We start from the raw sequence: 22,888 nt of genomic DNA on the forward strand, positions 1-22,888 counted from the left end.
AGGGTATGATTCCATTTATACAAAGTTCAAAAGAGGCAAAACCAATCTGTGATGTTGGAAGTCAGGATGATGGCTACTTTCTGTGGGCTACTCTTCGGTTGGTCTGGCACTGGTTTCAAGAGTGTGATCACTCTACGAAAATTCACCAAGCTAAACACAGGATTTGTGCTCAGCTTTGTATAGATGTTAAACCATAAGAAGTTCCCCTGAAATGCATACCCCCTTTGATCCAGCAATTCCACTTCTGGGTAAATACCCCAAAGAATTGAGAGCAGCGTCTTGAACAGATATTTGTACCCCCACATTCATAGCAGCAGTATTCACAGTAGCCAAAAGATGGGAACAAACCAAGTGTCCGAGGATGTGTGAATGGATACACAAAATGTTGTATATACATAGAATGGAATATCATTCAGCCCTAAAAAGGGAGGAAATTCTGACACATGCTACAACATGCATAAACTTTGAGGACGTTATGTTAAGTGAAGTAAGCCAGTCGCAAAAGGACAAATACTCTATGATTCACTTAAAAGAGGTACCTAGAGGAGTCAAATTCATAGAGACAGAAAGTGGAAGGGTGGTTGCCAGGGGCTGGGAGGAGGGTGGGATGGAGAATTGCTGATTAATGGGGACAGGTTTCAGTTCTGGAAGATGGAAAGCATTCGGAGATAGATGGTGGTGATGTCTGTACAATCACGTGGATGTACTTAATACTACTGAACCGTACACTTAAAATTGGTTAAAAAGGTAAAGTTGATATTATGTACATTTTACCACAACTTAAAAATTTAAAAAGTGAGGTGTCTATAAGGAAAGGTGAGAAAGAATATTCAAGGTATAATAGGTAATAAAAACCAAGGGGAGAACAGGGTAGAAGTGATGTTCCCATATGTTTAAATATATCAAAATATTAAGCAGAAGACACAGAGATAGGAAAGAAGTGACACGTACAAAGGACTTACAGAGGAGGTGGACCAGGACCCATCCCCGGCCTCGTGTCTTCAGCCACTATGGACTCAGAGAAGATGAAGGGAGCAGGGGTTGAGGTGGCGCTTGCTGAGTTGCTGTGTAGGAGGGGCTGCAGCTCCCAGCCCAGGGGCTCTGACCTGCAACAGTGAAACAGAGGTGGCACTTCTGGTGAGGAGACCTGGGAGGGTTTCTAGATCAAATGGGGGCTCTGTGTGTGTATGGGGGGGTGGGGTTGGCTGGCAGGGGGTCATCTTGGGTCCTGTCCTGTAGGGCTTCCCAGAGGGGCAAGAGGTTGGCATTGAATGCTGGATTCCCAGGGCTGAGCAAGGAGCAACAGGGACCCTCAGGAGGAGAGGGGCAGCCCCGCAGAGATGACTGTCTCCACGGAGCCCACAACAGTGCTGCCATCTCCACCACGCCCCCTTGCCCCTCCTGTGGGGGAGGGGAGGAGAAAGGGAGAAAGACCCACACCTCTACCCCGCCTCACCTTCCGTCCATCTTCCCCACTGTTGGGAAAAACGAGGGGAGAAGGTCTAAACCCAAATCAAGTTAGGAGTTGCCTTGAGTATCTTGACTGGACATTTAAAATTTGAGTGGAGACCATGTCTGTGACTTAAAGCAGTAGATGACAGACAGTAGACCTGTCATCTAAAAGCTGGCTGAGACAACGTGGCTCCGCTCCACGTGCCCTCCCATTCTCCTGAGGCTGGCAGAGGAAGCAGAGAGAAACAGAGACAGGGACGGAGAGAAGCTGCAGGGCTTCTAGAAGCCGCACCCAGAACTGGCACCAGGTTGCTTCCACCACATTCTATTGACTAGGGAGAGACCCAAGGCCAAACCTGATTCGAGGGAAACAGAATCCACCTCTTGAAAGGGGGGGAGCCAGGACAAAGCCCCATTGCAAATGTAACAGAGAAGAGCTAAATCAGACCCCACGGTGGATCTGTTCCTTTGACTTTGACCTTTGCTTTTCCTTGCTTTTGTTATTATAGTCATACATGATGTCCTGCCTCAGGGAACCCTGTGCACCTGTGAGTGGCTGCAAGAAAAAAGAAACCAACACATCGCCTCACCTCGGCTGGTCATTTTGGGGAAAGTTTTGCAAGACTGATGGCCCTTTTACTTCCTTACCACCTCTCCCTCTCTGATTCTGCAAAAGAAACTGGCCTCCAGACCCAGATAAGATGGTTTATCAGAGACACTAGTCTGCCATCTTCTTGGTCTGCCGGCTTTCCAAATAAAGTCGTATTCCCTGACTCAACCCCTTGTCTCTGATTCACTGGCCTGCCATGAGGCGAGCAGAGTGAGCTTGGACTCTGTAACACAAAGAGGCATGGAAAGTCTACCAAAAAGGCCTTGCTTCCCTTGCAAGGGAGGCTGGGAGATGTAGACCAGCTCTGTGTCCGGGAAGAGGAGGAAACAGTTCAGAGAAGAGCTTGCAGGCCACTGCCACACTCGCCCACTCCCTGCTGATGCATGTTAAGCCTCCAGCAGGGAGGCTTAGTGAAGGTAGGGAGCTCGGGGAGAGGGGTCCCGACTCCCCAACGGTGTGACCACTCACCTTTGCTCTCAGAACCTCCATTTTCTCATCTGTAAAATGGGGATAACCATCATCATCATCTCCCACTGATATGGTGGTCATGAAGGCTCTCTGATTCATGAAAGCCTCAGACTTGGCAGAGAAGTGGATGACACTGTCCCTGCCCTCAAAGAGGGTAAATAAGGAGACAAGAATTCAAAATGCGTCCAGACATGGGGAAATTGTAGGGGTCTTGTGAACACGGGAGAGACAGAGAACAGAGGGGCTGCTGCAGGAGAGGGCCCTGTGGCCGAGCCTTGGGAGATGATGAACAGGCTCAGAATAGATCCAGGGCATAGGGTACCAAGTGGCAGGGAGGAGAACCAGCCCGTGCAAAGGTGTGGAGGTTGAAATGCGTGTGGTTTATTGAAGGGTCCCGCACCCCTGCATTTAAAGCAGAAATTCCCAAAGGGTGGGATGTTGACTGGGCTGGGAGCTGACGCACACTTGCATGCTTGTTTTTTGGCAGGATGAGTTTATAAAAGGAGAAAAAAAAAAAAGAAATGAGAGATTGAAAACAGATTATTGGGGAGAAAAGTATTTCAGGCTCGAGACAACTGTCTCTACAGCCTCTGGCTCCCATCCCACCCATTCCCTGTCCCTGACTCAAGGCTGGCAGGAAGAAGGTGTTTCTCATGGGATTGTTGAACTTGAGGGTCAAACTCTGCCGGAGGCTTAAATATCCCCACAGGCTGACAGCATGCCTGAGGCCATGGTAAATGCTTTCCATGCTCCTTGAATTCTCCCCTTGAGGTTCTGTTATTGCCCCATTTCCAAGACAAGTAAATTGAGGCTCAGAGAGGTTAGCTGGCTTGCCCATAGCCACACAGCCAGTCAAGGGCGAATCTGACTGATTCCATTGCCTTATCCTGGGCCTGCGGTACAGACAGACGAGGGAGAGGTTTACGACAGCAAGGAAGAAGGTTCCAGGGGCTACAGGGTTTTGTGTGAGAGGCAGTATGGAGCAGTGGTTAAGTGCTTGACTCAGTAGTCAGATTTGAGGGTTCTTTGTTACAGCAGCATGACCTAGACTATCTGACTGATACAAATCATGGTAAACTAAATGACATGTCCTTCAAAATGTTAGGACTTACCATCTTCCTCTTAGAAGCAGCAATTTTTTTTTATTTTAAAATTTCGGCACAATATGCATAACATAAATTTGCCATCTTGACCATTTTTAAGTGTACAGTTTAGTGGCATTAAGTACATTCACATTGTTATGCTACCGTCACCACCATCCATCTCCAGAACTTTCATCTTATGACACTGAAACTCTGTACCCATCAAACACTAACTCCCCATTCCCCTTCCCCTGGCCCCTGGCAACCACCCTTCTACCTTCTGCCTCTATGAATTTGACTGCTCTAGGGACCTCACGAGTGGAATCATACAATATTGGTCCTTCTGTGATTGGCTTATTTTGCCCAACATAGCGTCCTATAATCTCTTCCTTGCTGTAGCCTGTGTTAGGATGTTCTTTTTAAAGGCTGAATGATATTCTATTGCGTGTATAAACCACATTTTGCTGACCCACTCATCTGTCGATAGATGCTTAAGTTCGCTCACACCTTTTGGTTGTCGTGAATGGTTCTGCTGTGAACGTGGCTGCACAAATGTCAGGGGCAGCATTTTTAAAGAGAGTTGTTGAAAGGGAAACAGCACTGACGAAGAAGCCAGGAGACAGGAGGCCAGACTCGACCACTAACTTGCTGTGTAGCTTTGGGCGCCTCGCTTTCTGCCCCTGAGCCTCGCTTTCACTGCCTACATCACAGCAGCCGTGCTGAGGCAAACTGAGACCCAGGAGTATCAGCAAAGAAAAGCCATGAGGGACTGTTATTGTTATTACACAGTGGGCTGAGGTCACTGATTTCCCAAAGGCATGAGTCATGAACGGTGGAATTCCAGGCATCAGGAGAGGCAGTTCTGGACGGCAGAGCCCAGATTCCACACAGAGCAGTGACCCTGACCCTGAACCCGAGAGGGAGCCACACCCTCCCTCCTTGGCCACTGGCTGTTGTGAGGAAGGAGTCAGTGAATGTCATAGGCCGATGGGTCCTTAGGGTAGAGCCTGCATGCCTTTGCCTAGAGTCACAAAGCCGGAGAGCAGTGGAAGCTGAACTGGAACTCAGAATTCCAGACTCCCAGCCCCTCACCATGCTGCCCCCCTCGTGGCTCCAAGTAGCAGAAGTGAGCTCTGGAAGAGCCATCTGAGGCAGGGGGCATCGGGGGACTCAGAGGGCCTCAAGGTGAGGGCAGAACCTTCCTCTTATGTATCTCATAGAGACTGAGCTAAGAACCTTTCAATGTATAGCCCTCTCTGTACTTTCCAAAATCTTGAGATCAGTGGCGATAATAATAATTGCTATTTTTAACTGAGCCCTTCCAAGTCCCTGGCATAGAGCTGAACACTTTATATCCTTGGTCCCATTTTATCCCTCCTCTGAGGTAGGAGCCAGCGCTAACCCATTCGAATGTCCCCAAGCCTTAGATCAGTGACATTTTCAAGGTCACAAAATGAGAGGAGGTCAGAGCTGGGATTCGAACACAGGGCTGGGCGCCTGCAGCGTCTGTCTACTGAAGCCCAACGACCGACTGCCTCAGTTGAGTTCTGTTACAATCTGTGTGACGGAGGCAGGGGAGTGGATTGTGATTGTTGTCCTGGTGAAGAATCCGAAGCTTGGCACACTGAGATTGGTGACATCCTGGCAAGAGGACGAGTCAGGGCTAGGACCAATCCTGCCAGGGCTGCTTCCATCCAGTACATCTGCTCCGGGGAACAGAAAGCTCTTCTGGGAGTGCTGTGGCCCCTGTCACCCCTAGCCTTGGAGATGCAGGATGGGGAGGGGGGGAGGGGGCGGTGACAGAATCTGCAGGTGGACGCCTCCCTCAAGCGATGATGAGAGCAGCCTGCACTTAAGGAGCCCTGACTGGGTTCAAGGTCTTTGGCTTAACACTTTACATCGGTGATTTCATTTCCTCTTCACCCATGTGGAAGGAGTTAATTTTATTCCCCCATTCTGCAGATGCAAACACTTAGGTTCAGAGAGGTGGGCTCACTTGTCCAGGGGACCAGCCTAGGAAGTTGTGGAATTGAGATGCCCAAGTCTGGTCTCTTATGACCAGGCAAATTCCCCTCCCCAGGGAGAGGAGGGAGAAGCAGCCTGAACAACTCCACCCAGCCCGCCAGGCCCCTTCGCGCCTGAGACTCCGTATGCTAAGAGTCCCCGAGCAAGGGGTTCTAAGAAACTCCAATTCCTCAGGCGGAGCCACCATATGTCATGAATCTACAGTTGCCCCAGCCTCTGCCTGCCATCTACAGGATGATCTATGGGGTGTGGTCCAGAGAGCTAAGCCAACAAGGGCCCTGGGGTGGCCAGAGGAGCTGGTGACCCCACCGAGAGCAGGTCTGACAGGCCAGCTCTGGTTATTTGCAGAAGCCCTCTCTTCCTTGTAGGCAATCCTCTTAGCACCAGTGCATGAGGAAGGCGGCTCTCCCCCAAGCCCCATCTTCCTTCGACCTTAGATCCAGCTCAAGTCTAGAACCCATTGCTCACTCCCCTTCCTGCTTCCATCTTTCTCTCTAGAGCCTTGCCTTTGTTCAGAAGTGGGCAGTGTGTGGGCTTTCCTGGTGGCGCAGTGGTTGGGAGTCCGCCTGCCGATGCAGGGGACACGGGTTCGTGCCCCGGTCCGGGAGGATCCCACGTGCCGCGAAGTGGGCAGTGTGCTCTAGAAGAAATCTCTTTCCCAGCCCCAGGAGCTAAGCCTTCAAGCTTCCGCAGTCCCCCCAGGTTTTAGGAATGGGTATGTGTATTGTCTGGTTAAGCCACGCTAGCTGTTGTAACAAATAACCCAAGCTTTCAGTGGCTTTACATCACCAACCTTTGTTTTTTTCTCACGTCACTGCACAAGAAGTCTTGGCAGGAGGGCTCTGCTCTGGGGAGCCATTTGAGGACTGAGACTCTTCCTGTCTTGTGACTCTGCTTTCTTTGTCCTCAGAGTCCTTTTCAAAGCAGAAAGATGAGAAAGGAAAGCAAAGATTGTGGGTAGGAGGTTTTTATAGGCCAGACCTGAAAATGGTGCAGTTATTTTTACTCACATCCCATTGGCTAGAACTCAGTCACATGACCGCCTCTAACCACACAGGGGCTTGCGAAATGTGGTCCAACTGTGTGCCCAGAAAGAATATGGTGATTGGTGAGTACTAGGAGACTTCCACAAGAATGTAACCCAGTTTTGGCCAAGGAGAAATAAAATCTGCTGGGGGGGGGGTTTCTGAGAAGGGATTGCTTTAATTATAAAAAGCTGTGGGGAGAAGGTCCCCTATTCTTCCCCCATAAGTAGCTATGTGAGGATATGATGTCTGAAACCTTGGCAGCCATGTTGAGACCATGCAGGGCCAAGGCTGAGGGCTGAAGCCACCACACTGAGGATGCTGGAGCTATAATATGGGTCCTGGCTGACATCATTGAGCCTCTGCATTAACCAGTCGGGAACCACCCAACCTCCAGGGGTCTTGAGCACAGAAGTCCGTCTTAAGTCAGGAATATCAAGGGTTCTGTTACTTGCAGCCTGAAACCTCCTAAGTGACTGGCACCGGCACCATGACCTTGGGCAAGTCACTCAACCTCCCTGTGCCACAGTTTCTCCATTACTAACATTGGGAACTTATAAATATTCTACCTAATAAGTAGAGGATTAAATGTGCAACCCAGATAAAGAGCTTAGCACATTATCAGTAAATATGAACTTAAAAATTCCTGATCAGACCCTGTGGGGTGTGAATAATATTAACTCCACCTGACAGCTGGGGAATCTGAGGTTCAAGGAAGTGAAGCCCCAGGACATACAAATAATAAGAGGCCTGGATTTGAACCCAGGTCAAGTTGAGTACCTTCTCTGTACCAGACATTGTGCCAGGTGTTTAGATACATTATCCCATTGGATTCACAAAGCAGTCCCGCATAGGAGGTACTATTATTGTTGCTGTTGTTATTATCCCCATGGGATAGATGGGAAAACCATGGCTCAGAGAGGTGATGAGACTTGCCTACAGGTAGCATCAAAATGTCAGCATTTGAACCTAGGTCTGAGACCAAGCCTTTATTCTTTCTACTATTTATAAACCTCCTTAATAGAGAGCCACAGACCATTATGGTAGTGTTTCAGGCATCGGAGGAATCACTGATTTGGCTCTCAGGGCTGTTCAGGGTCTCATGAAGTATTCAGTGACTTCAGGCTGGCTGCTAGTTCAGCCTGTCTCCAAGGCTGTGCTGGTGATGGCCTCACCCTTACTCTCCCAGTAAAATAACAGGGACTTGGACTGGAAGGTCTCGAGAGCAAGTCTGGCTCACTTTATAAAGCAGAACGTTTGAATGTTTTGAGCTGATCCATAATGGAGTAGGCTGCCTTGGAATCTGATGAGCTCCCTGGCCCTGAGAGGGTACAAGCAAAGGCTGTCAGCTACCTGTGAAGGTGACAGAGGCAACTCCCGCATGAAAAGTGATATTGGATTAAAAGACCTTTTGGTTTGAAAGTCTGTGATTGTAAGATTCTCAGATCCCATTTTCTTAGATTGCAATCTAAGACCGCACGATACTCAAAATCTAGGAATTGAAGACTGCATGCGTTTTTCCCTTTTGTGTTTTCTAGTCCCTGCTCAGGCAGGTAGACCGTGGAGTGTCCACTGACTCGAGGAACGGACATTTCAGGAAAAGCAGAGAACAAGTTTTTAGGTTTCAGAAGTACCCCTTTCTCCCCAAAAAGACCATTCTTGAAGGGACCTGAGGCACACTGAAACCTCATGAATCAGAGAAAGGTGGGATTAGATGCCTTTCTGTCCCTCTGCTATACAATATTTGGGGGTGGTGGCTATTCCATCAGCCTGGATTTTGGAGTGAGGAGGCACAGAATGGGGCTGTAGCAGACATGCAGCATGAGTGGCTAGGGAGCAAGGTTGGGGGTGGTTGTTACTGCACCCTAACCTGGCTGACCCTGACTGATGCATAGCCCTCCCCTCCCCTCTCTCCTCTTTTTCAAATAAGAAATCAAGGAGAGAGCCAGAAAAAAAGCTATGAGTGAGCATGTTCTGAATCTCGTGGGTCAGCGTGACCCCAGAGAGCTTTGAAGAGTCCAAAAGTAGAGAGTGGGGAAGGGCTTGAACGGTGAAATGGTCATGTGGTGTGTTGAAGCCAAAAGGGCCTGAAACAACCTCTCAGTGAGATGCAGTCACAGGGGAAGTGTGCGCGTATGCACGCAAATGATGGAGTGGGCGGAGTAAACCAAACTGACGAAGATTAATTTTCTGTCCACATAGAAGTAGGGTATGGTCTTAAAAATTTAGGTTAACTTTCCTGCTCATCGGAATTTTGAATTGAGACACATCATTCTAAAATTTCCCCATCCCAAGAGTCTTAGATTCTGGACTTTTACTGTGATTCTTTCACTGGGTAGAAGCTGGACGTGGACACTGGGAGGACCCAGGGCTGAAAACCAGGAGAACTGAGCTCTACTCTCAGATGTCACCTTCCCAGGGAGGCCTTCTCTGACCACGTGGTTTAAAATGGAACCCCCGGCCCCTGCGAATGCCTGATCCCTCTTTCTTCTTTTTCTCCAAAGTACTAACTGATGCAGCCTATTATAGTTATTTATTGATTGTCTATTTCCCCTACTTGATTTTAAGTTTCAAAAGGGCAACGATTTCTCCCTCCCTCCTCCCTCTCTTGTTTCTTTCTACCTTTCATTCTATCTTACTTCTTTTTCTTTTTTCCTTTCTTTCCTTGTGTTTATAAAAAAAAAACTTCAAACATTCAGAAAAGCATAGAAAACAGATGATGAACACCCATTTGCCATTTGCCCATCACCTAGATTTAACAACTGTTAACATTTTATCATATTTGCTTTATTTTTTTGGTGCCAGCATTTTCTAAAGAAAATAATATTCGTCATGCTACTTCCTCTTTAAAAACTTGAAGATAGGGAGTTTTGTCTCTTTTACTTGTTGCCATATTACTCACTGCCCGGAAGCTGGTAGATCTCCAATAAACAGTTGTTGAATGAATGAATCTCATTTAATCCTCATAGCAACCCTATGCAGTAGTTATTATTATTATCCCTGTTTTACAGCAGAGGAAACTGAGGCACAGAGAGGTTAAAGTAACTTGCCTAAGGCCACACAGCTAGGAGGTAGTGAAAGGAAATTTGAGCTTAGACAGGCTGAGTCCAGAGTCCACACATTCTTATCTCTCTAGGGGCTGCTTCAAATGCAATGTTCATTCATCCTCTCTGTCCACCCGTCCCATCCAGACACCATCCACAGATGAGACCCAGAGGGGTTCACAGGCCAGCCAGAAGCAGGGCATCCCCACTGGGAAACCAGGTGGTCTCCATAAAGGCTGGGGCCCTCTCTCCCTCCCTGGGGAGGAGATAGAAGGCTCCTTCCCAGACAAATGACCTTTGGGGTTTGTTATGAATAGAGATTCCTTCTGGGGAACGTGATGGCTGATGCCGGGAACCTGGGTCCCCAGACTTAACCCCTAGGAATGTGTAGAGAAATATGCAAGCCTCTGCCCTGCAGGCCAGCATTCCCAGCAGCCCTGGCCAGCCAGAGGAGGCCAGTTCTAGGCTTCTCTTCAGGTTGCTGGGCCTTCTGGGGAGATGGGCTGAGTCCCTCCATCCTAGGCCGGGAGGCAGCTCCTCAGGGTAAATGGAGCCCTAGACTTCAAAAGCAAAGAGACCGGGGTCTGCCTCTTCCTCCCTAGTTGTGTGACATTGGACAGGTGCCCAATCTGGGGAAACCTCAGTTTTCACATCTATCAAATGGGGATAACTACTATACCAACCTCGCACAGATCCGGGGCTAGGGTGAGGCAAGCCAGGTAGGTGCCCAGGGCACAGCATTTAAGGAGGTGCTGACCCTGCACTTGCAGTAGCCTGAGGGTGAGAGCCTCGTTAAATTACACACACACCAAGACGATCTAATCCCACAACTCACATGATGGAGCAAATAGATGGCTCCAGACAGGGGCCCCAAAGGCCACTGGGGGAGACCGACCCCCCTGAGCTAAGTCTGGTCCCTGGTACCTGGGACAGAAGGATGGCCCAGATGCCCTCGGGGCATTATCAAGCCACAACAGGCGGTTTCTGAGTTCTTCCCAGGCCAGAGAGTGGCTTCTGCCTCCAGGCTGCAGTGATAATGACATTGGTCTCACATTTATCCAGCATTCACTCTGGACCAGTGCTGAGCGACTCGCCTCACAACAGCCCTCTCATGTGTTATTGTCTGTATGTTATGAATGAGGAAGACCTCAAGGCACCAAGTCAGGTAGGTCCAAGTATATGGTGGGTCCAAGATCTGAACACATTTGTCTGCATCCTAGGTGGGCTGGGGGCTGAGGTTTGGCTGCTAAGGGTCTTGCGGGCACTTGACCCCAATCACCTTTATCTTCTGTGCCTCCTCCCTCTGCTAGCAGCCATCGTGGCCAAAATGGGATTAACCCAAAAGGAAGTCATTGCCAGGGTTGGATGGGTGGGGAGGAAGGCATGCTTCTGGGCTCCGAGGACCCTAAGCCTGGTTGCTCTATGCCCAGGCCCTGGGCCCCCACGGCACGCACACACTGCTCTGGATGAGGTGGAACGCAGGGCAGGTAAGTTTCAACGTGGGGGAGACAGCTCAGGAATGATGCTGAGTTTCATTTGTACAAATTCATTTTCTCCCTGCCTCTGAGCCCCTTCCTTGGTAATTCATCTTCCGTCCTGGCCACCAGAGTGTTTGTGCATCTGGCCTTGTACAAGCTTTGCTCAGGACTTTTTGGGAACTCCCTCGCCACAGGATCATCTAAATATTTTCCTGGCATTCAAGGCTATTTGCGGAGCCTTGTGCAGAGGGCTGGTCCTGCCTTTTTGCCTTTCCACAGGTGGGTCCCTCTGCTAGAATGTCCTCCTTCCCCCAAGATCTTTCTGGATCTTCTCGGGCAGCAATGAGGTGTGTAAATGGCACAACTCTGAACTCCCAGGCCTGAGGGGGACTGTGCAATTTGATGCCATGCTGGCATCTGGGGAAGACAAGAGGTAGCTTAGTGTTTTAAAAGGCAGGTTTTGGGCTTCCCTGGTGGTGTAGTGGTTAAGAATCCGCCTGCCAATGCAGGAGAGAAGGGTTCTGAGCCCTGGTCCCAGAAGATCCCACATGTGGCGGAGCAACTAAGCCTGTGCACCACAACTACTGAGCCTGCGCTCTAGAGCTCGCAAACCACAACTACTGAGCCCACGTGCCACAACTACTGAAGCCTGCGCGCCTAGAGCCTGTGCTCCGCAGCAAGAGAAGCCACCACAGTGATAGGCTTGAGCACCGCAACGAAGAGTAGCCCCCCGCTCACCGCAACGAAGACCCAATGCAGCCAAAAATAAAGAAAATAAAATAAATTAATTAAAAAAAAATTAAAAGGCAGGTTCTGAACTTGGACGTGAGTTCAGTCCCAGCTCTGCCACCTACCAGCTGGGCTTCAGTTTTCTTCTCTGAACACAGAAAGAATGATCCGACTTTCTCCACTGGGGCACTGAGGGGCAGGAAGGGGGCCGTGCACGTAATGCTCTGGGCCCAGTGCCAGTACCACGGTCAGGGCTCAAAAAGCATCAGGTGTTCACCCACGCATTCCACATCAGGTTTAAGTACCCACCTGGTGCCAGTCTCTGTGCTGGTCACTGGGATAGAGCTGTGAATGGATTCATGTGGTCCCAGTTCTTAAAAACAGAGGTTGGAGATGCAGATATTCACCCATTAGTTACCATTGTGCCTGTAATTAGGGAAATCACCCCCCCCCCAACCTTCTAATCCTCCAACCTCCATCCCTCACCTTGACCTTGAAGCACCCTGGGCAGGATCTAAATCTGATGTATCTCCATAACTTTAGCTGCTCAATCATGGCCCGGAGGCTCAACAAATAATATTTAAATTGAAACGATTTCTGTAGCGAACACTTATGGCACTGAGTGTGTGATAGCCACTGCTGTAAGCACTTTACAAATACAAAATCATGTCATTATCCCTGGAAAGTATGTACTATTATCACATCCCCATTTTACAGATAGGCAAACTGAGGCTCAGAAAAGTTAAGCAAACTACCCGGAGTTATATAGCCAGAGAGGGGTGCAGCCAGGATTTGAACCCAGGTAGCCCGGCTCCAGAGCCACTTGGTCCACACCTCTCCCGAGTTGATGCCGCTTTCCAGCAGGGTCCAGAAAGGGCGTGATCTGAAGACCTTGCCCGTCTCCACCACTTACTGACTGCCGGGCTCCTCAACTTTCTACTCCCCAGGTGGGCTATGGAGGAAAACAAGGCCTCAGCTGCAGCCTCTGATATCCCCTGCTGGCACTCTGAGGCCTGGGGGTGACTCAGGGGATCCCAGGCCAGCAGCTAGGCCGGCCTCAGGGCCAGCGTTTCCGTAAACACCCCAGTGAGCCAACCCTGCGTGGTCAGTCCATGGGCTGCTGGCTTCGAGGGCTGAGGCCTGGCTGGCCCTGCGCAGTTTCCTGCCACACGGCCACTTCCACCCCCTCTGCCTGGCTGGGCTTCCAGTAATGAAGTATTTTGTTGGGGGGCTGGTGGCACTGATGGGATGGAGTATCAGGGCCTCTCTGTCCCACTTGCACCCACTTAGGTTCTTGGAAACTGCTTAGACGACCCTCACCACAGCCTGGGCAGCTCATATGCCCACCTGCGTGTCGGAGGAGGAATTGGCCTCTAAGGGGACAGGTCTTGGGCTCTGAGCCAAGAGGGAGGGTGTAGCTGGAACCAACCCTGTTGGTCCTTTCTGAGGGGTTGGGAGGTTAGGGAAACAACTTCTCCTGGAGACCCAGCCAGGCAGCTTGGAGATGGAAGGGAAAGTCTCAGCCGTGGCCACTGCCTCTCCCCACCGAGACAGTGGCTACAAGGAAGGGACCGTGGGTGAAGACTGAAGGACCATCTGTCCCAGTGAGTGTGCCATCCCTGAAAGCAATGCTACCCCAGCCCTTCAACTCTCACAGCATCCCTGCTTGGAAACAGAGGCCCAGAGAGGTGAAGTGACTCACCCAAAGTCACACAGCAAGCGACAGAGCCAGGATGTGACTGAGTTTCTCCCTTCCCTCTGAACCACTTCTAGCTCACTGCCTGAATCCCGAACAGTAGGGACTGGAAGGTGCTTCCAAGCCATCTTTCAAGAGGCAGTATAGCACAGTGGATAAGAGCAAGGACTCAGGGGCCAGCTACCTGGGTTCAGATCCCAGCTCTGCCTCCTACCTGTTATGTGAACGTGGGCAAGCTATTTAACTTCTCGGTGCCTCGGTTTCCCCATCTGTGAAACGAGGATAATAATGATGCACCCTTTAGAGGGCTGCTGTGAGGATTAATTCATGCCTGGTACACACTAAGCCTTCCATCAGTGCTAGTTATTTCTAATCTCTCACTGGCCTTCCCACTGTAGAGCTGGGGAGACACAGGCCCAGAGATGAAGGCAAAACCTGCTGGGGTCTTGTCTGGGGCAGAGCACACCTTTAGCCCACGTTCCCTATGGTGCCACTGAGAGGCTGTGATGTTTGAGCTGAGGTGCTTGTTGTATCCCCCATCCTCCAGGGCTGGGGAAGGGCAGACAGAGTCCAGGGAGGAGAGAATCAAGGCAACATGATGGGTGACTCCAGCGTCAGCCCCTTCCCCCTCTGGCTCCCAATCTCCCCTCCTGAGGATGTCTGGACCCTTGAACTCAAAGGGGCTCCTTGGTTAGGGCCTCAGGGGCTGCCGAGGAGTGGGAGAGGGTCCAGAGCCCCAGACAAGAGCTCCCACCCTCTGATTTAACCCAAACAACTTTCTTTGGGCCTGTTTTAATTATTAGACTTTCATATGGGATTTCCTTCTGAACAAGGGTCTGCTGGCTTGAGAAGGGGGCTCTGGGCAGCGAGGGGCAGGGGATGGGGCCCCCTTCCCGCACCTGGGAATCCTAGGGCCCAAGCTGATGGTTGGTTGGCGACTCACTCCCTGCTCAGCACATGCTGTCACCCCAGGACTGGGAGCCCCACAGAGGCCCCCCTAACCAGGGCCCCCCTAACCAAGGCCCCCCCCTCGACATGCAAGGGACTGGGAACAATTAACTTGCTCCTCAGGCCAGGCCAGAGGTTCATGTGGTTATTGGTTTTGCTGACCACATGTAACTCAAAGACGTCCTCAGAGCTGGAAGGGTCCCAAGAGGCCACAAAGGGCAACCCTATCACAGGGTTGTCACAGCAGGGGAACTGAGGCCCAGAGAGGTGAGGTAACTTGCTTAAGGTCACTCAGGGGGGAGGGAGGAAGGAAGCTGGCATTCTGATGCCTGACCCAGAGCTTTTCTACACCTCCAGATGGTCCCTGGATACCCCAAGTTCTCGGCCCCTATTCTCACCCCAGTCACAAGTGTCCTCCCCAACCAACACAAGCCAGGCCTCTCCAGCCTCATCTCCCTCACCTCTCACCAGGCCTCCAGGCTTCATCCAGACTCAGCTACTCACAGCGACCCAGATACCCCCGCTCTTATGTTGCTTTCAAGCCTCTGTTCTCTCTGTCCCCCTGTGTTGCCTTTTTGCCTAGACTCCTACTCTTGCTTCAAGATTCATCTCGGATGTCACCTCCTCCAGTAAGACTTCCAAAGCCTCCTCTCCCACCTCCCAGGCTGGGTCCTCTTCTCATTGCCCTCAGTACCTGGTACTCCCCACTTACTCTGCTGTCAGCATCTCTTTGCTTGTGTCTATCTTCCCCTCTAGTCTGTGAATTCATTGTGGGCAGAGACCTTGATTTTTATTATTTATTTCATATTAGGGCATGGCCCACTACATTCAGTGTTTGTTGAACGAATGCATGGATGTATGAATGTACAGATGGATGGATGGACAAATGGATGGATAGGTGGATAAACAGATGAATGGATGAATGGACAGGTAAGCAAATGAATCAGTGGATGGGCAGATGGATTGATAGACAAATGGTTGGGTGGATGGATTAGACAGATAATGGCACCTGTAGGGGCTCAGACAGTGAGAAGTAAGTTCCTGGAGACTGGATATCCTGAATGATGAAGGGGCTCTTGGATGGGGAAACAGTAACCTAAACTGTTATCTGCCTCCTCCAAGGGATGTCTGGCCAAAAGCAAAGCCACTTCTGCCCTGGTGCCTGTTCCTTCCTGACCAACTAGTTCCACCTCAATGGGATCTCCTGAAATTTGGTAATTATTCAGACATCAGAGAACCTATAGGACCCACCTCTGCTTCTGACATTTCAGAACTCTGCATTCTTGAGGGCCCAGCCTGCATACTTCCATCCAGGTCAGAGCTGCCACTCCAGAAATGTTCCCAGGCATAGAAACAGAAATCCCTAGAGAAAGAGGCACTATAAAATATGGAATTCATCCCTCTCCCATTTTACAGATGAGGACATTGAGGCCAAGAAAGGCCGAGGAACTTCCCCAAGAATGTACAGCCACAGAGCTGGGATTAAAGCTTGGGTCCCCCAATTCACTCATTCATGTATTCATTTATGCAACAAATATATATATCTAGCATCTAACATGTGCTAGGTTCAGTGCCTTTGCCCTGGCATTCGATGTCGGTAAATAAACCCTCATGCCAGTTTGGAAAGCCTATGTCCCATCGTGACCTCCTCCGACTCCCCAGCTGGCTTATCTTTGCCTCACCAGCTGTATCCGCAGCATAGCTCCTGCCCCAACCCCCTCACCCAGCAAATGAGGACCACTTCCTTGCCAGGAACCCCAGCTCACAGCAGCGTATGCAGAGACAGTCATGTGCGTGTGCCGAGAGCACACGTCCCACCCCTCCTTGGGGGGACCACATCAGTCCCTGCACGCAGAACCCCGCCAGCTCAGACTGAAGCCAAGTGTTAAACAGTTCGAGCCCCACAGCTTCCTGGGGATGCGGGAGGGGAAGCTCATCGTGATACCTGGGATCTCAGCGCCAGGAGCAGACCTCTGAACTCCTGCCCAGACTGAGGAATGTGTGGAAGAAGAGGCCATAGAGGGGCGCCTGGGGGCTGGTTATTTACAGGACAGAGGAGCAGCGATTCTCCCACGAGCCCCTCCCAACATGCCCAGAGGCAGGGGCGGTGTGAGGGCTGCCAGTCTGGAAGAGATGGAGCCTCGCATTCTGAATCAGGAACCCAGACTTGGGCAAGTCATGGCCATTGGCTGGACCCCCTCTCTGGACCTTCCTGATGGAGGTGACCTCGCTGAAGATGTGGAACGACTCAGTATTGCAAGGACAAAAATAAGGTTCAGCTGTACATAACAGAACACCTTCCAGGAGCGAATCAATGAACTAGAGAACAAAAGAAGAATATGGAAGGACAACAGGACCCAAAGCTGCTTCTGGGATGAAATTAATACGAGACAGAATCCTGATAAGATTGATCATGACAAAAGAGCTAAGATGCAAATAAATAAAGTAAAAATATAGAGTGAAAAAGGAGAATAATATTGACTTGAGGATTAAAAGTAACTTTAAAACTATTGTTGGCCTTCCCTGGTGGCGCAGTGCTTGAGAGTCCGCCTGCCGATGCGGGGGACACGGGTTCGTGCCCCGGTCCGGGAAGATCCCACATGCTGCGGAGCGGCTGTGCCTGTGAGGCATGGCCGCCGAGCCTGCGCGTCCGGAGCCTGTGCTCCGCAACGGGAGAGGCCACAGCATTGAGAGGCCCGCGTACCGGGGAAAAAAAAAAAAAAGAGAGAGAGAAGTTTCTTACTTTGGTAGAGATATTAATATCAAAAACCTCCAGAAAATATGATTCCTAGTGGAGAAACTTCATGTGCATGAAAGGATCAGGAACAAGCCACGAATGCGCATTATCACTCTACTGCTCAAAACAAAGTCCGGCTACAGCTAAAAGGAGAGGAAATCAGAGGCGTCGGGGTGGAAGAGAGGAGACAAAACTGTTCATTGTAGAGGGTGTGCTCCTTTACCTTGAAAACCTAACCAAATAAGCTGACAACGTATCAGAACAAATAAGAGAGTTTGGCAAGTTTGCTAGATGCATGCTCGATAACAAAAATCAATAACACTTTCATACCAGCAATACTCAGAACAATGGTGGCTTAAACAAGGGGGCGTAAACACGCGTATATTATTGAGTTGGCCAAAAATTACAGAAGATGTTACGGAAAATCCCGAAGGAACTTTTTAGCCAAGCCAATATATGCATACAGAATAACATATATAATATTATTATTATGTTAATATTCTAATAGTATTCTTATATATAATATGTACGCTATTTTTTAATCATGTGAATGGAATCTATAGGTGGAGTCCAGGGTGCGTATGGCACAGCTCTGATGTCATCAGAATCCAGGCTTTTTTTTTTTTTTTTTTTTGCGGTATGCGGACCTCTCACTGTTGTGGCCCTTCCCGTTGCGGAGCACAGGCTCCGGACACGCAGTCTCAGTGGCCATGGCTCACGGGCCCAGCCTGGGATCTTCCCAGAGCGGGGCACGAACCCGCGTCCCCTGCATCGGCAGGCGGACCCTCAACCACTGCGCCACCAGGGAAGCCCCAGGCTTTCTTTATTTCTCCTCTTCTTTTCTCTGCACATAAGGCCCATCTTCAAGATACCCTCATGGTCCAAGATAGCTGTCAAGCTTCACCATCACATCTGATGACTGATTAGAGCACGAGGAAGTGAGGAGTGGTGGTGTTGGGACAAAAGGGATGCCCTTCCCTTTCAGGAGGCTTCCCAGAATTTGCACCCAGCACTTCTGCTTGTATCTTATTGCTGGGACCTGGTCACATGGCCATGCCTAGCCGCAAAGTTGAGTGCACTGCCACCCCAAATAAAATCAGGGTTCAATTACGAAGGAAGGAGGGGAGAAAGGATATTGAAATGGGCATCCCTCAGGCTCTGCCACAGATCTCAATTTCCGAAAAGGGGAAACAGAGGCCCAGAGAGATGAGGGCACTAACACACAGCCACGAAGCAAGTGTCAGAGCTGGGATTTTCAAGTGACTGATTCTTGATCTTCCCAGAGTACAGGGCTGCCCTCTCACCTGGGTATGTCCAGCCATGGGAGCACTGACCCTGCTCACTCCCATCCTTGTTTGGGTCAGGGTCTGTTTTGGGTTTCTCTGTCCCCACTACCTAGTGTAACAACAGTGAGGTCCCAGTGTTGGGCATTTATTCACATCCCTCCCCCCAACCTCTACAGCTTCTTGCACAGGACTTGGCATGTAGATGTGCAATGAACATGAAGCAGGAGGGCATGGAGGGAGCTGACAAGCTGTGAATGGCTGAAACTGGCTTTATCCTTGCAACTGCAGACATTTTTTCCTGCCTCCCATATGCCGTGCCCTGATCTAGATGTGTTTCCCAAGTTTCACTTTTCAGATGCGTTTCCTAGACCCTAAAATGTTAGGCCTGGCCCGGGTATGAAAGAGCAAGGAGGCTGCCTTGAAACAAACAAACGAACAAAAAATGGAGAAACCGAAGGCCAGAGAAGCAATGTCATATGACATGTCATATGTCTCTCACTTGGATTCCTCTTCATGGACACACAGAGAAAGATCGGTTTCCCAGCCTCCCTTGCAGTCAAGTTTGGGGGTCATGTGACTAGTTCCGGCCAATAAAATATGAGAAGAGATGAGCATCATCACTTCCAGTTTGAGGCAGTGAAGGGCCAGTGTGCCTTCGCCGCCCCTCTTCTCTAAGGTGACCTTGGAGACCACTGGTCTAGAAGGGTGAGTCACAACCGGTTATGTGCATACGCATCGCCTGGGGGTCTCATTAAAATGCAGACCCTGGTTCCGGTGGGGGGTCTGAAATTCATCACTTCAAACAAGCAACTGGGGCGTCCCTGGTGGCACGGTGGTTGAGAGTCCGCCTGCCGATGCAGGGGATGCGGGTTCGTGCCCCGGTCCGGGAGGATCCCACAGGCCGCGGAGCGGCTGGGCCCGTGAGCCGTGGCCGCTGAGCCTGCGCGTCCGGAGCCTGTGCTCCGCAACGGGAGAGGCCACAGCAGTGAGAGGCCCGGTACCGCCAAAAAAACAAACAAACAAGCAACTGAATTATGCTGATCCATTGGGGCACACGTTTGAGTAGGGAAGGATGATTTGAGAGGATGCAGCTCAAAGATGGAGAAGACCTGCCCAGCTTCACTGGACCATTTGCAACCAAAAATAAACTTTTGTTGGGTTAAGTCACTGAGATTTGGGAGTTTATTTGTGACCTCAGCATAGCTTAATGTCCCCCAATTAATACACTGGGATAGGACATTGTCATTTAGCTAGTCAACCCATATTTATTGAGTTCCTACCATGATCTTATTTTGTGCCCTGGATGCCTCACTCCTAAGGAGGTGCTCACTCTCCAGGTCCTACAAGGGCAAGGTCAGCACCTGACGGTGAGAGCTCCTAAAACTTTGTTCCCTTAGCACCTCTGTTTCTGCATCCTAGTCCCAGGGCTGTAAGTCACTGAGGGAGCCAGGATTTGAAGTGGGAACTTTTTGGCTTACGAGCCTGAAATTTGCTTTCAGTAGCGCAAGAAGTCACAGTGCTCATTCTAGGGTCTTACGGGGGGCGGGGGCCGCGCTATAGCAGCAGCCAAAAGACTCACGAGCTCCCTGGACTATCTCATCCCTCTAGTGCCAAACTTGGCAGTTTGAGGGCCTGAACCACAGTAACCAGTCAGCACAGTGCCAGCTCCTGCCACGGACTTTCAATCCTTTGAACACGTACGGACAGTTCATCACTCACACGCTCATCACCCGACGCCCTGCTGCCATCCTGCGGGCTTCCTGAACTGGCCAGGTCCCAGGGCCGCCCGCTGTCCACACTCACCCATCTTCAGTTATTTAGAGAGAACAAGTTCCAAGCAAAAACACATGCTCTGAATCCGAGGGGCCCCTCCCGGCAGGAGGCGACACTTCCACTGGCGTCTTGTTGCCTCTCTGGGCAGCAGTGTCTTTCCTTCCCTCCCCTTGGAAAGCACACCCGGCCTCACCCCCTCACTGGTGGGGGAGGGACTCGTCCTCTGATACGATATCGCTGTGAGCAGTGTGCCTCTCTCCACCTCCTCCTCGCCTCCTAGCTTCTCTGGTCTTCCTTCTTGCCTTAGAGGAAGAAGTGGTTCAAAACTTCCTCCCACGAAAACTCATCAGTGGTAACAGAGGTCAGAATAGTGAGTACCTTGGGAGGCAGAGAGTATAGTCTTGGAAGAGGCATGAGGAACTTTCTGGAAATGTATCTTGACCTGGGTGGTGGTTACATGGGTGTGTACATATGTGAAGAGTTGTTGAGATGTACACTTAAGACTACTGCGCTGTAAGCATTTCTGTTTATGTTACCCCTCAATTAAAAAAAATATATGCCACAGAGGCCTCTCTGAGCAGTAGCAAAAATAAATGACCACAACATAGGTTTTGGAGTCATATGAACCTTCACTGAAAATCTGCCTCTGTTTTCTAGCTGTGTGACCTTGAGCAAGTTATTTAACCTCCCTGAACTTCATTTCTTTTTCTTTTTCTTTTCTTTTTCTTTCTTTCTTTCTTTTTCTTTCTTTCTTTCTTTCTTTCTCCTTCCTCCCTTCCTTCCTCCCTTCCTTCCTCCCTTCCTTCCTTCCTTCCTTCCTTCCTTCCTTCCTTCCTTCCTTCCTCCCTCCCTCCCTCCCTCCCTCCCTCCCTCCCTCCCTCCCTCTCTTTCTTTCTTTTTTAAAGGTATGGACTGTGAAGATTAGAAACACCACTTTTTATAAAATGTACTTAGCACAGGGCTAGCTCCCACTGGGTGCTCAATACACAATCACTTTCATTGTTATTAAAACCAGTGACCCTAGCAAGGATAGGATGGGGGAGTGGTTTTCCCTGGGGACAGACAATAAAAGGGGTACATTGTCCATAGAGAATTTAAGGATAAAATTGATGATAAAAAAAAGTCTGCTTTTTGTTATCACCATGCACTGGCAAATCTAAATAATGTCAGTTGGAAAATGCTACATCCTGAAAAAATCTTTTATTGTACATTCTAAACAATTGTTGTGGTGACTGCTGAATTTTAATACTATGTACGTAAGCTTCAAATTAGCACATTTTAATTTCTTATCCTTTAATAAACCTCTTCTACATGGAAGTTAATCTGGAGAATTTCTAGGAATACAGTTACCGCGAGCACAGGTGGAGTCAGGAACACATGTTCACAAAGAGAATCAGTTCCTAACAGTTCGAAATCTTTCGTGCTTGCTCCAAGTACAGTTCCTGTCTCCAGCCCTGCGGTATTACATATTTCTGCATCTCACTAGTAGATTCAAAGAAACAATGACTGTAGAGTGATGGTGAAGACGAAGATATGTGTAGTTCAAGTCTGTCATTCTAGACGACTCCTTGGAATTTTGATTTGTGTCTAAAATTTAGAAAAGTGCAACAGTGTGAACTGCAAAGGGTAATGTTTTTGCCTGGTAAGTGCAAATTCTAGCTCATACGTGAAACATATGTGTTTCATCTCAATGATTACTGATCATACTTTGTTGTATGAAGGAGATGGGTGTTCCAAAATGATCCACTGTGTGTGTAAAATATCCTAGGCATGACTCTGACTCAAGCAAAAGCATTAATAAAGAACACTGTATCTCCTTCTCCCCAAGTCTGTGGACGCGCAACCCTCACCCTCAGTCACTTCCTCTAGCCATAAATGATCAAATCCCACATCTTCATCTTCAGCCTCCGTCTGCATCAACTCCTTCTCCTGGAATTGCACCCAATACCAAATCACTCTTCTTCCTTGCCAAGTGCCCATTATGGACCTTTCTGCTGTCCAGCTCCATCGCTTTGAGATTTGGCGTACTGGGGGAGATGATGGGGGCCAAAGCCTTCTCCAGCCTCCACGTGACACCACCTCTAGTATTATCTTTGCCAAATTCTACAGTCAAAGGTCACGTCTTTATACCTCCCCCATCCCAGTGGCTGGGACGTTGTAGATGCCCCTCAAATGCTGGTGGTGTGAAAATCATGTGTCTTACTTCCCCATGTGTAGCACCGCGCCCCACCTCACTGTCAGCTCCAGACACACCAGGCATCTTTGTCTCCCAGAACAGGCACTGCTCTCACGCTCTCCCCCACCTCTAGGCATCTGTACATGTTCCCTCTGCCTGGAATGTTCTGCCCTCTCTAACTCCTTTTCGCCTTGGTTCCTCCTCCAGAGATCTGTCCCTTACCCTCGGTCTGAACAGGACCCCTCCTCGATATTCCTAGAAAGTCCACCTGCTCTCCCACTGTCCTTTCCCCCTCTGGGTTTGCCCCCTCTGCAGGGGCTGGAGACGCAACAGAGGGGGCCTCAGAGTTGGTTGAATTC

The sequence above is a fragment of the Phocoena phocoena genome, chromosome 15, assembly GCF_963924675.1.
Source record: "Phocoena phocoena chromosome 15, mPhoPho1.1, whole genome shotgun sequence".
Taxonomy (NCBI): domain Eukaryota; kingdom Metazoa; phylum Chordata; class Mammalia; order Artiodactyla; family Phocoenidae; genus Phocoena; species Phocoena phocoena.